General features: G+C 35.5%; 1 long non-coding RNA gene across 1 annotated transcript in view; it reads right to left on the reverse strand.

The window, feature by feature from the left end:
- The window catches only part of LOC148127870 (uncharacterized), a 117702-nt gene that overhangs the window by 24703 nt on the left and 76298 nt on the right, over nucleotides 1–16701 (reverse strand). The window lies entirely within an intron of this gene.

Below are 16701 nucleotides of genomic sequence, written 5' to 3' on the forward strand. Positions count from 1 at the left end.
GCACAGCAGTAGGCTAGCACCAAATTTAAAACTGAAACAGCTGTGAAAGTCTGACTCACAAACACAATACAGAAGCCTGATAATGGCAGATAAGATTCTGCCAAAACGTTGCTACAACTTTAAAAGCACAACTACAATGACGTGGGAAAATACCCGAACTAAGCTGAATGCCATACATGTATATGTATGTGTATATATATATACATATATGTGTATATATGTATGTCTATATACATATACATATACATATACATATACATATACATATACATATACATATACATATACATGCTAAATTTCAGCAACATTTATTGCTTTTGCCTGACCCTTTGGAAATCCAACTTTGTCCTGCAAAAAGTATTTATGCTTGAATTGTAAATTCTTGAAACAGACTGGCACTAGTTCAAATGCTGATAAAGAATTAGAGACCCTTAACCTGAGGTTTAAAATGCCCTTGTTGTAATTAAAGGCCCATCTTTTCTTTTCAGTAAGAGTCATCACAATCTTCACTCTTTTATTTTTTTAATTAAAGGAGAGCTCAGGAAGGGAATTATTACTAAGTTGGGGTTTTCACACTCTCTAAATTCAATCTTTATTAAACATATAAAATGCTGAAGAGGCAAGATTGATTTAATAGCTTTTCCTCCCCTTCTTCTAGACTGGTTATTTGTCCTCTTTTTTTTTTTCCCTCTCCTGCAACTGAAGTTTTAGCTAAAATCTTAAGGAAAATGAATATCTATGAATTGATTCCCCAGGTTCCCTAGTCAGCAATGAAACTGGCTGTACTATACACTTTAAAGGTTAATTAGCCAGGTACAAGTTGACATTTTATGTGGGAAAGGTTCCAATGGTGCAGATACTTATGGTTCTAAAGATATATTTTTTCATCTGAAAATGATTAGCTATATTGGACCTGCAGTGCATTTGAATGCTGTAGCTCGGCATTTGCAAGCTAAGCTTACTTAATATCTCTTTTTTGCATTGGACTTATATTTATTCTTTAATCATTTCAGCAATTGAGAGCAAGGCTCAAAGTATTTCTAACCATTGTAGATTTTCAGGGATATTTTAATACCTCTCCCTCACTGCATGTGAAAAGTTTTCAAGCAAAGTTATTTCCAAAAAAAATTAAAGCAAAGACATCTTTTTATAGGCTTATATAGTTGCTGTGTCTTCATAACAACCACTTTATTTCACCATACAGTATGAAACTGGGAATAGCTTACAAAGCAATTGAATGAGCTTAGAAGAGATTGGGTAGCTTTAATGAATCAAAGAAAGATGTTGTGTGCACTCTCCCAAAATACCTCTTTTGAAAGAGTTGTATATTCCAAATGTAAACTCCAGGAACTGAATAATTATAGGCAAGTCTACTAGCCAAGGACATTAACAAAGTTTCAATGTATGGTTCAATCACAGGACCAGAAAGATATGAAACATTTTTCATACAATTTAATTAATTACTAAATGTGCAAGTTCATTAACATTTTTCTAATGGTGGGCCAGAAACAGCTCTTGAGTAGGCCATATAAGAATCCCAGATTCAGGTCAAACCCAAAATTTAGTGGCAAAGTTTAGCATTTTGTCAATGTAATTTAAGAATGTCCTCCCCTCAGCCAAATACTGTATGTAAGCCCAGGTAAATATATTAACCCAGTGTTTTTCAACCTTTTCTTCACCATGGACCCATTTTGAACAGTTTTTGTGACTATGAATCATGGCCAGCCCACCAAGACTTAACTCAAGATTTAAATCATTATACTTCTTCAATGTTCATGGACACCCCCACAAACACACAGACCACAGATTGAGAATCACTCTGCTACACCTTTGATAGGCTTACTGAATTGCACCATAAAAAGAAATCTAGATCCTTAAAAATCACAAGAGAATGGACCTACCCATTTGACAATGTAGCACTAGCATTGCTACCACCTCTTCAACAGTGGGAGTATGTTGGAATGTCCCTGGGGGAGGAGATGAGTCCATAGCTAAATAATGGACAGAGAAACTTAGAAAGGATCCACCCTAATTTATTAAGAGTAAAAGGAGATGGCAAGAGATTAGTACTTTCATACATGCAAGATTGATGTCATCCTTTCAATTAGACCATACAGGAAACCCAATATGAACTAACTATATTTTATTATAAGGCTATATTAGTAGAATCTTGCAAGTCTGAAAGTACAAATCTTCTACCATCTCTTTTACTGTAGACCCTAAGTTTCTTACTCTGCCAGCTGTGGGCTCCTCTCCCAACCTTTGTTTAATCCAATTATTTCCAATCAATATCTCTTTCCTTTATCTCCCAAGGTCATTCCACATACAATAGCATTAGTCTTCAGAGGTTAAATTTCCTTCCTTCCTTCCTTCCTTCCTTCCTTCCTTCCTTCCTTCCTTCCTTCCTTCCTTCCTTCCTTCCTTCCTTCCTGGTGGCTGGCTGGCTTGCTTACATTTCTGGCCATGGAAAGCTTACAAGGACCTGCTGATCATTGCAATTTTCTTTCTTCTTTGTAAAAAGGTTGCATATTTCCTATTTATCCTTTTCTGTTCCAGCACCAAACAGAAAACAAAGAATGTTCCTCTTAATATTTATCAGTACACAATGCAAAATGTCAGACTTCAAGTTCACTACCACATTTTAAGCAACTGCTTGTCTGTATTGTAAATTAATGGTGAGGCTCCCTGCACTGGAGCTATGGGATGAAGAGTATTCAGCTTAAAATTTATGAACGTGACTCAGTGTTTGAATCTCTCAGAAGTATAACTCTGAGATGTTTTAAGTCACAGTGCTGCTCCTTTACACTGTACTAGACTGTTTGCCTAGAACTCTCCTTTCCTTTAATGAGATTAAAGGAAAATAAATGGGAACAATGCCATGAATACAATTGTAATTGTGTGGGTGTGAGGGAACAAGAAGAATTATAAATTACCTTCAGTTTATTTATAAATCTCCCTACCAATATGCATGGATCCAAAGGGCCATTCCATTCCTCACTTAATGGAAGCAGGAATACCTAAATTCTAGATGTAATTAGTCTTCATTGGTACTATATGTATTTTTTCCCCCTCAAGTGTTTAGATTAGATGTGTAGTAGCTTAATAGGTAACCTGGTTTCATTGAAAAATTCTTTATCTGAGGTGATATTGGTTGACATTGCCTATTATCAATGAGAATTGTTCCTAGAAGTTGCAGACAGTGAAAACTTTCAGTGAAACTGGATTTAACTTAATGCATAAGTTGTTGTCTTGATATGTTTCATCTTTTGACTTGGACATGGTACTCCCCACCCCCCTTTGAAATTCAGACTACAAGGCAATGCAGCCCAGAAACCGGGTCTGCATTTACTCATGAGAAGGTTAATAGCTTGAATGAAACAGTAGATTTTACTGATGATGGAAATAAACATCTAAACCCAGGACTGCCTTTTGACTGTTTGGCCTCTGTAAATTTGCAACTTATGGCCCTTTGGGTATAATGGAACCTCAACTTTTTCTGAACTAAGACAAAATTACAAAGGATTACAGAAATAATGAAAGGTATAATTTAACAATATTGGAAAAGCCATATGTTGCCTACCCTTCATCTACCCGGCGAACACTCAGTTTTCCACATTTTAACATTTTAATCTTTCTAACACAAAACTATTTGCCTCCTTACAGCATTTGGAGCAACTGCTTCCTGAGGTAGACTCTCATAAACTCTTCATATTTTTACAAGAGAGTGATTGTTGTCAAGGGAATATGATTTCAAAGACAAGAATGAAATTGGAATGCTTAACACCAAGGGATTCTTAATAAAATGTAGGTTTCCAGTGTCTTTGGATTTCTCGCTTCAAATGTCAACATAAATTAACAAAGTACCTTTTTAATGTTTGCTCATTTTGCTTGATAAATTGCCAGGCTGTGAAGTTGCACTGAGCTTCCCAATCATGAGGGGGAAAGAGGCCATTCTCTTGTGCTTCTGGATGGAGCAAAATGGTGATCAGTAAAGGACTGGGAGTCTTTTTATTGTTTGAACTTTTACATTACTTAAACCCAGACTTCCAGATCTTCAAAAGGAAACCATCATTTCATAAGAAACTTGTGAAATGTGAATTATTTATTTCTCCGGTAAATATGTAATTAGGCACATTTTGAAACTCTCTAATTAATCCCTCACCCCTTAAATCCATAAGAAATGCTAATATGCCTCTAAGGTATATAGCAGAATTTCCCCCCCTTTTTTTTCTGTTCTTTTTTTTTTCTTTTTAAGAAAGTGGGGATTAATATAATCTGTTCTTATGTGTTGTGTAATTATATTTGCTGTCTGTAATAATTAAGAAAAAATTTAAAGACCTAGGGAAAATAGTGTGCGAGTGAAAAGGTTTGGCTGGATCATTCTATACTTGATATAATTAGTAAGTGGCAAGATGCAAAGCTTTCAAAACTGCTTCTTCGTTAGTTTTTTTTTTTTTTAAATGTAACCTGCTTGAATCAAGCATACAACGGTATCGTTTTTTGGAAGGAAGGAAGGAAGGAAGGCTGTTTTCTTATCACATACATGTGCAAAATAGTATAGAATTGTATCTGATAATTTGTGACATAGATACAGACAAAATTTTACGTACATACAAGCTACATACAACTACATTAAATTTGACTGTACTACAGAAGTATAAATATATAAATGTATGCATGTAATAATTACGTTTTATTATTTTTATTTTACTATACATATTTATTAAAGGGGTATAATCAGAACCTATTATTATCATATAAGTAAATTGCCATTTTAAAAAAAAAACTTTAAAGCTCTGCATTCCACTTCTAAATGCCTCCTCTCTCTTTCTTTCTTTTTCTTTCTTTCTTTTCAACCCGAAGGAATTTTGGAATGAGATTACATACAGAGATTTGGTCTCCATCTATCCATTGGCAACATAATTCTCCCCAAACTGAACGACGTTTGCTATTATAGGAGAAGCTGACAAACAATAGATAAATTTCAGAGATGGAGCAGATCTGGCATGGATGAAGATTCAGAATGTTGCTGACTCCTCCATTCTAACTGCACCCTCCTCCCTTCTCATCACTTGGCCCATAGCAGGGAATTATATGCACCCCACCCTGGCCTTCCCATTGTGCACAGAGGCACAAACACAACTACGCTCCTCTCCAAATGCGCAGATGCATCCCGTTACTTTGTTATGCAAAAGAAAATATGGACACTCCATACATGGCAGTTGCTGGACAAAAGTTGGGAAGAATTCCAGAAGGCATACTCTAAAGCAATCATGTACAATCCACGCCCCATGGAGGCATGTAGCCCAGGATTCCTACTAATGAGGTTCCACGTGATTGTAAACTTTTAACGCTATATTATGTAATTTACATACCGTACATTTAATTATATTATATATTTTATATGCAGTCCAAGGCAATTCCTCTTCATTCAATGTATCCCAGGCAAGCCAAAAAGTTGGACACCCATGCTTTCAAGTCTTCTTATCTTTTTGAGATAGCTTATGATAGACGTTAGTGATCAGCCCAGGGAGAAATAAACACTATCAGCTATTTGCCTTAAAGCAGCAGCATCTTGGGGTAACCCTGATGCTTCTCCTTCTCCCTCACCCCTTTGTTTTTTGGTTCTGGTATCTGTAGCAATAAGTCAGTTTCTTCCTTCATTGAGCATGTCTGCATGTGTGGATGTTAAAAGTGCAGAGAAGAGCAACCAGGATGATGAGGGGACTGGAGACTAAAACATATGAAGAACGGTTACAGGAACTGGGCATGGCTAGTCTAGTGAAGAGAAGGACCAGGGGAGACATGATAGCAGTGTGCCAATATTTGAGGGGCTGCCACAGAGAGGAAGGGGTGAAGCTATTTTCTAAAGCACCCAAAGGCCAGGCAAGGAATAATGGATGGAAAATGAACAAGGAGAGATTTAACCTGGAAAGGAGAAACTTTCTGACAGTGAGAACAATCAACCAATGGAACAGCTTGCCCTCGGAAGTTGTGGGAGCACCATCACTTGAGACTTCCAAGAAGAGATTGGACTTCCATTTGTTAGAAATGGTGTAGGGTCTCCCGCTTGGGCAGGAGGGGTTGGACTAGATGACCTACAAGATCCCTTCCAACTCTGATTATCTGTTATCTGTATCTGTATCTTTATTTTATTTATACAGGTAGTCCTTGACTTGCAGCATCCTCTATGGTCACATGATCAAAATTTGGGTGCTTGGCAACTGATTTATATTTATGACTGTTGCAGTGTCCCAGGGCCATGTGATCACCTTTTGCAACCTCTTGACAAGCAAAGTCAGTGGGGAAGCCAGATTGACTTAACAACTGTGTTATTAATTTAACAAGTGCAGTGATTCACTTAACAACTATGGCAAGAATGATCATAAAATGGAGCAAAAACCACTTAACAAACGTCTCGCTTAGCAACAGAAATGTGGGCTCAGTTGTCATCATAAATCAAGGACTACTTGTATATATCAATTTTAGAGACCACCCATCTCACTTACAGAGCAATTCTGTCCAAACATGCTTAAAAAAAGGAGAACAATGAGATTTTGGTGCTTCTATTTAAGTTTTCTAGTATGAATGACTTATTTAAGTTTTTGTTCTTCAAACACATGGAGAATTTTTTTCCATATTATTTATACACAAACATGTTTTTAATAATGTATGTATACATAACTTAACAGCTGGGGATAGATTGATGGGGACTTTACAACCTCTGGACCAGAGGTGGTATTCAGCAGGTTCTGACCAGTTCTGGAGAACCGGTAGCGGAAATTTTGAGTAGTTAAGAAAACCGGCAAATACCACTTCTGACTGTCCCTGCTCCCATCTATTCTCTGCCTCTTGAACCCCAGCTGATCAGCAGGGGTTTCTTTTGTTGCCCTGCACAGGAGAATGGAGCTGGAAAGCAGGTTAGTGGGGTTGGGAGGGAATGGGGATTTTGCAGTTAATTTCCCCTGGAGTGAGGTAGAAATGGAGATTTTGCAGTATCCTTCCCCTGCCATGCCCACCAAGCCACACCCACCAAGCCACACCCACAGAACCAGTAATAAACATTTTTGAATCCCACTACTGCTCTGGTCCCATCATGAGCCTGATCCATCCTTATAACGTTCAGTTTTGGAACATCATGTACATGGAAATAATAGCTATATTAATAATCAATACATATTTTGGGAATTGTTTGTAAAGTATACCCAGTTACATTTCAAATGGGTTTGTTTTTGTTTTTTTGTTTTGCTTTCTTGATATGAAATCAGGAATTTTGTCAGGCTTGGATTCTTTAAATAAACTTATTTGGGTGGAGGTGGAATATGGGAGAGATATGATAAATGTTGTGGCTCATATATCCAGAATTGTAGCTAAGGAACAATGTGGTGATCCAAATTTAATCTACTTATAATTAATCAGCTTTTCTTCTGATTTTTTTTTCCTGATAATAGTTCTAATCAAACAGATTTCAAATCTAATCAGATTTTTTTTCATATCATTGAAACACTGTAAATGTGACACAAATGAATCAGAAACATTAAAAAATGTGCACATTTTGAAAGTGAGGTTTGCTGTACCATGAATCTTGTCGCTTAAAACGGAACTAATTTTTACACAAGAAGCAAAATCAGTAAATTGGTAATAGGCACCAGAATCAAGCATAAATCAGGAAACTACAGCATTACTGCAGCAAAGATCTGCTCTACTAGCAAAAAACAACATTGCAACAAGTAGGATAACTAAACATAAGCTTTAAAATGATTTGATTTTATATGCCGCAACATAAATTAACATATTTTAAGAGTTGCAATAAGCAGAAAACCCCAAAGCCTTTCAAGCTTTGTTGTTGTTGTTGTTGTTGTTGTTTTAACGAGATAGCAATTTGGAGCATTGCCAATCCTGTAGTAGCAATTCTACCTCCACGATACTAGCAGGAAAGGAGCTATTTTAATCATAGGCTGCTTAATGTGATGGAAAAGCAAACCTGTTAATAGAATGCATTCTCAGCACCTAGAAGTGTGATTCATCATCACACTACATTTGATAAGAGGGCGTTCTGATGCATGAACCAACTGTAGTGTTAGTTGTGTTGTTTGGCTTTTTTTAAAAAAAAACACTGTTCCCTTACTATTACTGAGGAAAGACTAACAAGTATGCTATTACCTCCATAGACAAATCAAGCATCTGCAAAGAATTATGCATCAGGTGACAATTGCAAATTAAGCCAACATGCTCATGCTCTCAGGTCACAGAAAATGTGGGGTTGGATGAGATTCTGAGGTCTACACCCCTGTATAATGAGTAAATCACCATGTTCGGTGCAACTTTAAATAATTCCTCAAAATAATATGTCACTACCTTTAGATTATGTTATTATAAACTAGAAACAAAGGCAAAACTTACAACTCAGTATCCTTTAATATTCATCCTTCCATGAGTTTTCCAATTCTGGGATTTTGATTATCTGCTATGATTAGGAGGTGAAAATGATCATCAAAAATGTAGCGCATAACATTAGAGGAAACTGCTTGCAAACTGCATCTCAGGAAAAGAGCATGTGTGTTAGAAAAAATGTTCACACATATTCTCCAAATAATGGTATATTTTCTTTTTTTAAAGAAAACTGGTATTCATGAACTTACAAAATTTAAAACGGAGGGTTGGGGAGCATATGAATCTGTCCTAAATTAAACTTGACAGATTCACTGATCCGTACTATAAATTTTCCAGTTTTGGATAAACTCAGATTTAGGATAGCTTGTTTTTGATCAATGTGTTTTACATCTGAATTGAACTATTTTAGTTTTAGTATAAATTTATACTTTACATAAATCTACAACTGAAATTATAGAGACTTTCTTTCCTTTGCATGTTTTTGTTGGAAACTGAAGGCAATCAATTGCTTTATTTGTTGTGTCTCTCTGTGTGAATATACATTAAAATTGAATGTTCAGTCTCCAGCAATGGAGTGAAAAACATACTTTATTATAATTTTATTTTGTTCTGTAATTGAGATATATTTCAGAATAAAAGGTTTAAAAATGGCAGTGTGAATGCTAACAAAACAATGGCTGTTTCATCCAGACTTGTAGGAACTGATATGATTTGAGGGTTAAGAATCAATGAGACAAGGAAGGATTACTATTAACTGGAATGTTTCATTATCATCACATATGTTTTCCTATGAACTTGAAGTGAAATGTTGTACCACCTCTGTTTAACAAGTTCATCAAACTCCAGATTAAGCTATGGAAACCTGGAATTGGATGCACTCTCTTTTGGTGTGTCATATAATTAGACCATTTCTTGAGCTCTTGAGGATGTTCTTTATTATGTACAAACAAACAACTTTGATTAAATAAGAAGCAAATGTGATACATAAAACAGCAAAGAAATCAAAAGCCAGTTCTGAGGTCTTTTAAGTAGAATGTGTATTTATCAAAAAAAAAATATATAACCTGCAAGAATCTTTGTTTTGATGCTTATTTTGTTGCTGTTTGGCTGGTTGTTTGTTTTATTTAATGACAAAAGTTATTCTAATTCCTGAATTCCTGAAAACTTTTAAAAATGCATTTATAGAACCTGAATGAAATAACAATTCAGGAGCTGTCTGAGGGTTGGAATAATAGGGAAATCCAATTTGGAGAAGGCACAAGAGCTGAATAACTGATTTACATTAATGGTGCAATTCTTTCTGCCATAAACTAAAGAGTAATCAGGAGAAAGTCCATTCTCTGACACTTCCCCCTACCCAGTTAAGAATATCACAGCCATAGAGCCATATGAGAGCCAATTTGGTCTAGTGGTTAAGGCCCCAAGCTAGAAAATGGAAGACTGTGAGTTCTAATCCCATCTTAGACAGTTGACTTTGGCCTAGTCATTGTCTCTCAGCCAAACCCACCTTACAGGGTTGTTGTGGGGAAAATAGGAGGAGGGAGGAGTTTTGGGTGAGTCCATCACCTGGATTGGTTTACAAAAATAATAAAGGTGGGATATAAACAAACAAACAAATAGCTAGCACTATCCTGTGGGTTGAAGGTCTCCTTCAAAATTATTCCAGCCTCTGCTTCTCCTGTGCAATCCAAATCAGGATGGCTTGGTTTGCTGTTAGACTGCCCATTTTCCTTAATCATCAATTTGATTATAGTTTATTCTTTTTTTAGCAGATCTTTAGCAGAACTTTTGAACTGGAACTGGATTCCCTTTTTCTTCTATCAAATATATGAGGCCAAACACTTTAGTAGCAGACAAAAACTTTTGTTGGGATTACGCCAATCACTTCGACTTTGTCTTATAATAACTATCCCTCAATGCAAAAATTTTATTTATCAACAATTTTTTATTCTCATTTATTTTACTGCATGTTTTCTTATGGCCAGCATTAGAATATTTGCTGCTTCTATACAATTCAATTTTTATGGATTAAAAATCAATTTAATCTGATAATGTTTTTGTCTGTAAAATTTAAATCTCACGTACTCATTCTTCAAAATAAATCTGTTTTCACAATACTTTCTGAGAATGCTTTCCTCATTTAAAGAGAAAATATTGTAGTATTTTATAATCTTATAATCTTCCTTTCACATTTATATACTGAGAATAATCATTCGAATGTCAGATGAAATATGATTCAGTCCATAATAAATCTCTCTGCTTTTAATGTATCAGAAGGCACCTGGCTATCATGCCACAGCAGAGTATCTCGCTGGAAATTCTGACAGTTGTGTTTCTTGCCAAATTCTAATGTTTTGTTTTAATTTTACATCAGTTTATCAAAATTGCTTTCTCTTACACATGTCCAATTACACAAATATACACAAAATAGTATATACATTTATTCTACAATGCCAAGAAGAAAAACTAAACATTGTAAAGGAATTGTGATATATACATTTAAATTGCTGAAAAGTAAGAGTATGCTTTTTGCATCTGAACTCAGAATTTTTCCAGAGCTGTAGTTATGTCCATCCTTCAAATCAATATAATTATAGATAATATGGAAACAAAACAAAATGTGTCTGTTTCTATTTTTCTTTTCCTTTTTTCTTCCAATTCATAGAACCAGTCCCGTGTACTCATTCTGGTTGTAGCAAATAAAAGCAGAAGGTTTCAGGAGCAAACCTCTGCATTTTAACAACTCTACTATGTGGGAAGCCACTTATGCAGAATAAATATGCCCTATAATTAGTGATGTGCCACTGTTATTTATGGTTACCTTATACATAAATAAACTCGAGGCTCTGACATTTCCATCCCAAAGGCTTTTATCTCCATAGCCATAGATCTGCAGACAGATTTGTTGTAAGTAACACTATCATTGTAATAAGTTTGAAAATCCATTATTGTTCCAATTCGTCTGCTTTTGCATCTGCGTAGCTCCAGGCTGGGCCTGTGGTTCTGATATTGTCTGGTTGATTAACAGCCACCGAGTCGCCATTGCGGCTACAGCTCCCCAAAGTATGTCATTTGACTGAAGCTAACAGGAGGTGACTGGGCAAAGCAGTTTCACCTGAGGGTGGCCAGGGTCAGAGGCCGCTGGTAATAGCTTCTACATGCATCTCCAGACCTGTAAATGAGACCAGAGCCTGCCTTGCTCCAGTCCACTTTCTTTGTCTTAGACGGATGCTCTAATCAAAGCAATTACCCAGCCCGTGATCACAGCCACTGATCCAGAGATGTTTTTGCAGACACTCGTCTGGAATGTTCTGAATCCCTTCAACCATACTGTGTTGTTTAAAAATAAAGGGCTAATGTGCTCCAGCAAGGTAATAAATCAGCCTCAAAGAAATCCCTTGGAAGACTAGTGGACACCCTTTCACCATTAACTTAAACAAAATGCTTATGCTGGCGATATTAATAGAATGGAAATGTTGATTGGAACTATTTTTAATTATTCATATTAATATTTCATTGAGTGCTCCAGGTCTTGCATTGTTTTGCTGACTCCTATAACAACGGGATTGCTCAACACAGCTAGAAGAAAAAGAAGTTAAAATTAGGTTTTCAATGTATATTACTGATATAGCCACACCTTCTAAAACTGAAACGATATAAAACTTTGTATAGTGGATACCGGCATTTTATTTCATTTTATTTTAATTCAAGAATCAATAACTGTCACATATCAAATGCAGATTCAAGGCAAGAAATTGTGCTTTTAATATTATAAAAAGCCTGAATAATGACCTCAGAAGAAATGTAATTTCAAGTAATGGCTGCTCATACTTTTGATGATTTTTCTTTTAGTTTAATTCTTTTCAACGCAATGTTTATTTGGAATGGTTTTTGAGAGGGGTGAGGAGAGAGAGAGAGAGAGAGAAAGAGAGGAGTTTAAGTTTTGTCAGTGCTTTTATAATGCAATGTTTTTCTCACCAGTGGGAAAAAAAGTTAAATTTTAATTTTATTGAGATTCATGTATTCCCTTAGATTACATATTTCTCTTTCAAGTACTGTCTACATATGACAGTTCAAGCCTAAGGATGGCAAAGATCTGATAATAAAGAAGGAAATGCGACATTATATTTACATGAACCTAGTTATTTTGAAAAAGAGCGGAAATTCAAATTGTTTTAATATCCTTCTTAAATAGATTAAATTAGTTGCTGCCCATGAAATGCTAGAGTCTGAGAACTAAAAAAAAAACTCTGGTTCTGAAGAAGCTGAAGGTGAAGAAGGTACTACAGGAGGTATTTGTTGAGGCTTCACCATCTACAATGAAAGTCTATCAGGAAATATGAGGAGAAGGATAATAACGGGGGACTTCTTATTTGTGCGACTTTGCCTGATAAATGAAAAGTCTCTTACTATGAAGTTTTGGAAGTTCTTGGCCAATGTTCCTGTTCCCCTTAGTCATGTCTTCAGGGTCATCAGGCTGTCTACATTAAGGTTGTGAGTGACAGGCAGATATGGCCAACAGAGTTAGGCTCCTGTCCCAGGCTCTTTGATGAAAACTCCTTTTGTAACTGGACCTGATTAGTAGGGCATGTAGGCAGAACAGGGCACTCTTTCTTGTTGTCTGTTCAAGTATAACCTTTCAAAAACCCTGTTTGTAACTTATCTGATGGCCAGCAGATTATATATCAAGGCTGCACGAAGCCCTGTTGGAAATTCAAGTCCAGATTAGCCAATGTTATAATGAAAATGCTTCTTTGGCCTTGACTGGGCTGTGTCAGACCTTCGCAAGCCACTCTAGAAATCCTGTCTGCATGCAGTACGGGGTGTTTATTCGTTGGGCTCATAGGCATTTGTGGTTTACTATAAAGAGAAGGGAGAAGAAAATGTTAAAAATTAGCCTTGCTATAAGTCATGCAACACAGCCTTAGAGCCCTGCATTTATCTCAGGGTATTCCTCCCAAATGGGCAGTTCATGTTCTGAGCTTTCAAACATGATGGCGGGGAGGGGGGTGGGGGCTGTAGAACTGATCTGCATCACAGATGGGGAAATCTAAATATTTTTTTTAATTAGGTTGTGGTGTGTATTCTATGAAAGACAGACCTGGGATGGAATATTAGTGAATAATAATCCTTCAGGACTATATTTTTCAAAAGAGAAGGTCGATGACCTAATGGCAAAGGGATCCTCTAATACTTCCATTGATTGCATGCCCTCAAATGCAGTGTTTATTTTGATTGGCTTGTTTCTAAACTAGTAAGTTCCTTAGTTCCTCAGCAGCCTTAATGAGGTGACTAATACAGCATCCCTTCTTGAATACTGGCCACCACCGTCACTCTAATGGGAGAGAAGGGTCATTTATAGATTTTTCTATATGATGGAGTTCTGGAGTTTGATCTTATTAGGGCCACTGATTCAACTTCAAGTAGAGAGACCTTTTTAAAGAGTCTTAAAGTGAATGACTTTTGCTAAGATAAAACATACCTCAACAACATTTACCTGTTAAGACATTAGGAAAAACAAAACAAAAACAAAAACAGGAGACTATGAATTTTAATTTTGTCTTTTGCCTTGAGCATGAAGCCAGATGGGTGACTTTGGGCCAATCACTTTCTTTCAGACTGAAAAAAGAGGCAATGGAAAATCACTCATGAAAAACTTGCCAAGAAGACTTCCGGTCTGAGTTTCTTTGGCGACGGACCCAAAATCCGTGATCGTGTGCAGTTTCGATCTGTGCACACCACCACAGAGCTCCGAGCCAGCTGGATTCAGGACTAAGCCATCCAGCAGAGGTGGTGAAGACCACCAGCAGGGTCGAGGAGAGCCGCATCTCTCCTCCTCATCTGGCCATTACTCCCTTTCCCAAAGGTGGTTGCAGCAGTGGTCAGAAATGGCCTCCTCAAAGAAGAACTTGACCAGAAAAGAATGTGCAGGAGGAAGATAAGAAGAGAAAGTTTTGGTTGACCGGATTAAACTGAAAAAGCAACAACGTAAGGTAGCCTGGTATTTGAACTATAAAAAATAACATTGTTCCCAAAGAAGACTTTGAAGCAGCGAAGGAGAGAAGGAAGGGAAAGGATTTGGCTTTTGTTTTCTTCCCTTCCTTATACTGACAGCTAAGAGATTTAAGTAAGAAATTGACAAAAATCCACTTTGACATCAATAGGCATTTAAGCTGAAAATAAAATGTCAAAGGGATAATAAAGACTTTTAAAAGCAGGAAAGGAGAGAAAAAGAATAAAAGGGCGGGATCTGGAAAAGTGGAGGAGACTGCCTGGAACTAAAAGGAACTTACAGTGAAAATTTAACAAGATTCCTAAAAGATACATTCTAACTGAAAATTTGTAACAAAATAAAAGAACCCCAGGAAGAGAAAGTGGAAAAAAGAAGCAAGAAGAAACAGCTTTGGATTGTTTGGATTACTTGGTGATTTTTGGATTTTGGGCTATTGGATTTAAATGACTAAAATCAATTGGGTGGTTGTTTAAAAGTGTTTAAATTGGCATCACTTTTAGAAGTGAAAATGGAACTTAAAAAAACAGAAAGAAGATACACAAGAAAGAAGAGGTTCTTTTGGCTTCGTGTTTCAATTCTTAGAAATGGAGATCTGGAACTATGAAAAACAATAAGAAACGCTTGTAGAACAAGAAGGTTGGGACAAAGAAGAAGCCATCTTTAATGGTCAAGTAATTTTATGTGGGGGGAAAAAAGGAAAGCGGGGAAAGAGAGTGAAAAGTTTAAGATTTGAAGAAACAACCAAAAAAAAAGAATAGTATGAAAAATAATGACAATATTAGGAAGCAACAGAAGAGAGGATCACAGAAGAGAGAATTAGAAGTAGAGAGACAAGGGGGCAAAAGGGAGGAGAAGAAAAGGAGGAAGAAGGAAAGGAAAAGAAGTTATAAAAGACAGAAACAAGATATAAAGAAACAGGGAAAATGACTGAAAGTATAAGCCTATTTAGAGACAATGGGTGAAAATGTAATTGAAAAAGTGATTCTGCAAAGGTACATATGATAGTATTGTTATATTAGAAATAGAAATAATTTTAGAAAATATGAAACAATGTATGATTAAAATGATGGATAAAATACTTATTGTAATGCAATGGAATGTTTGTTAATAAATAAATGAAATAAAGTGAATGAGAGAATGAAATTAGGAAAGGATGGGAACATTTTAATTATTATTAATGATTTATACAAATATAAGTGAAGAGAAATATGGGGAAAAAAGAATTAATTATGGAAAGTTTATAAGTGTTTACAAGGAAGTATGATATTCAATTGAAAAGAAATGTTAAAGATGTTAAGATTCTAAGTAATATTAATGATAGAATTGAATTGGAATGGAATGAGTGTTTTATTTACTATTGTCATATATATATAATTTTAAGAACATAGAGTGTATTTTAAGAATGTACCAAGCAAAATTCAATTGAAAGTTATGTACTATATTGAATGTTATAATTTTAAAGGCATAAATTGAAGTTTAAATAAGAGTTGAATGGATAAAATTAAAAGATATAATGGTGTCGTACTCCAATTAGTAACTATAGGAGAAATTTTGTTTAATGAGAAAAGATAATATGAAATTGAAACAGGACAGACAAAAGTATAAATATAATGATTGGAAAGACAATGAAATTTAGAAAAAGATATATAATTGAATTTCGATATGAGATAATTAAAAATAAAGTTGAGAAAACCAAGGGAGGGGAAAAATTATGGAGAAAATGTAAAAACAATAATAAGACATGGAATAGAACACAAAGATGAATATGAAATTGAGTTTGTGTCTGAAGAAGTGATAACCCGGGATCATGCTATTCTCAAAAAAAGATGTTTTATTTGTATTATGTTTTTGTGAAAACCCAAATAAAATTTATATTAAAAAAGAAAAAAGAAAAACTTGCCAAGAAAACTGTAAGGACTTGAATTGCATACAATTGAACAGAAAGGAGTACTAGAAAAATACTACTTCCTTTGGTAGTCATTGCTAACAGTTTAATATCATTAAGCATTATAGATTAAAAAAAATAAAACTATTCTGAGCGAAGAAAAATAAAATAATAAAAAAAAGAAATGCAGAAAGTAAAAAAAGAAAAAAGGATATAGTAAAGAACGAGACTAAAGGCCTGACTTTCCCCTTATCTCAACAAGTATAAAGTATTTTAGTAAATTATCATCTTTTCTTACAATACCAGAAATGAACTTTTTCCCCATATTCCATCTCTTTATCTGGAAGCAAATCCTTAAAGCCTCATCATTCAGTCCTGATCAGCTAATTAAGGGTTACCAGAGGTAATA

Source organism: Pseudonaja textilis, chromosome 1 (genome assembly GCF_049901715.1).
Source record: "Pseudonaja textilis isolate UNSWEBS1 chromosome 1, rPseTex1.2, whole genome shotgun sequence".
Classification (NCBI taxonomy): Eukaryota; Metazoa; Chordata; class Lepidosauria; order Squamata; family Elapidae; genus Pseudonaja; species Pseudonaja textilis.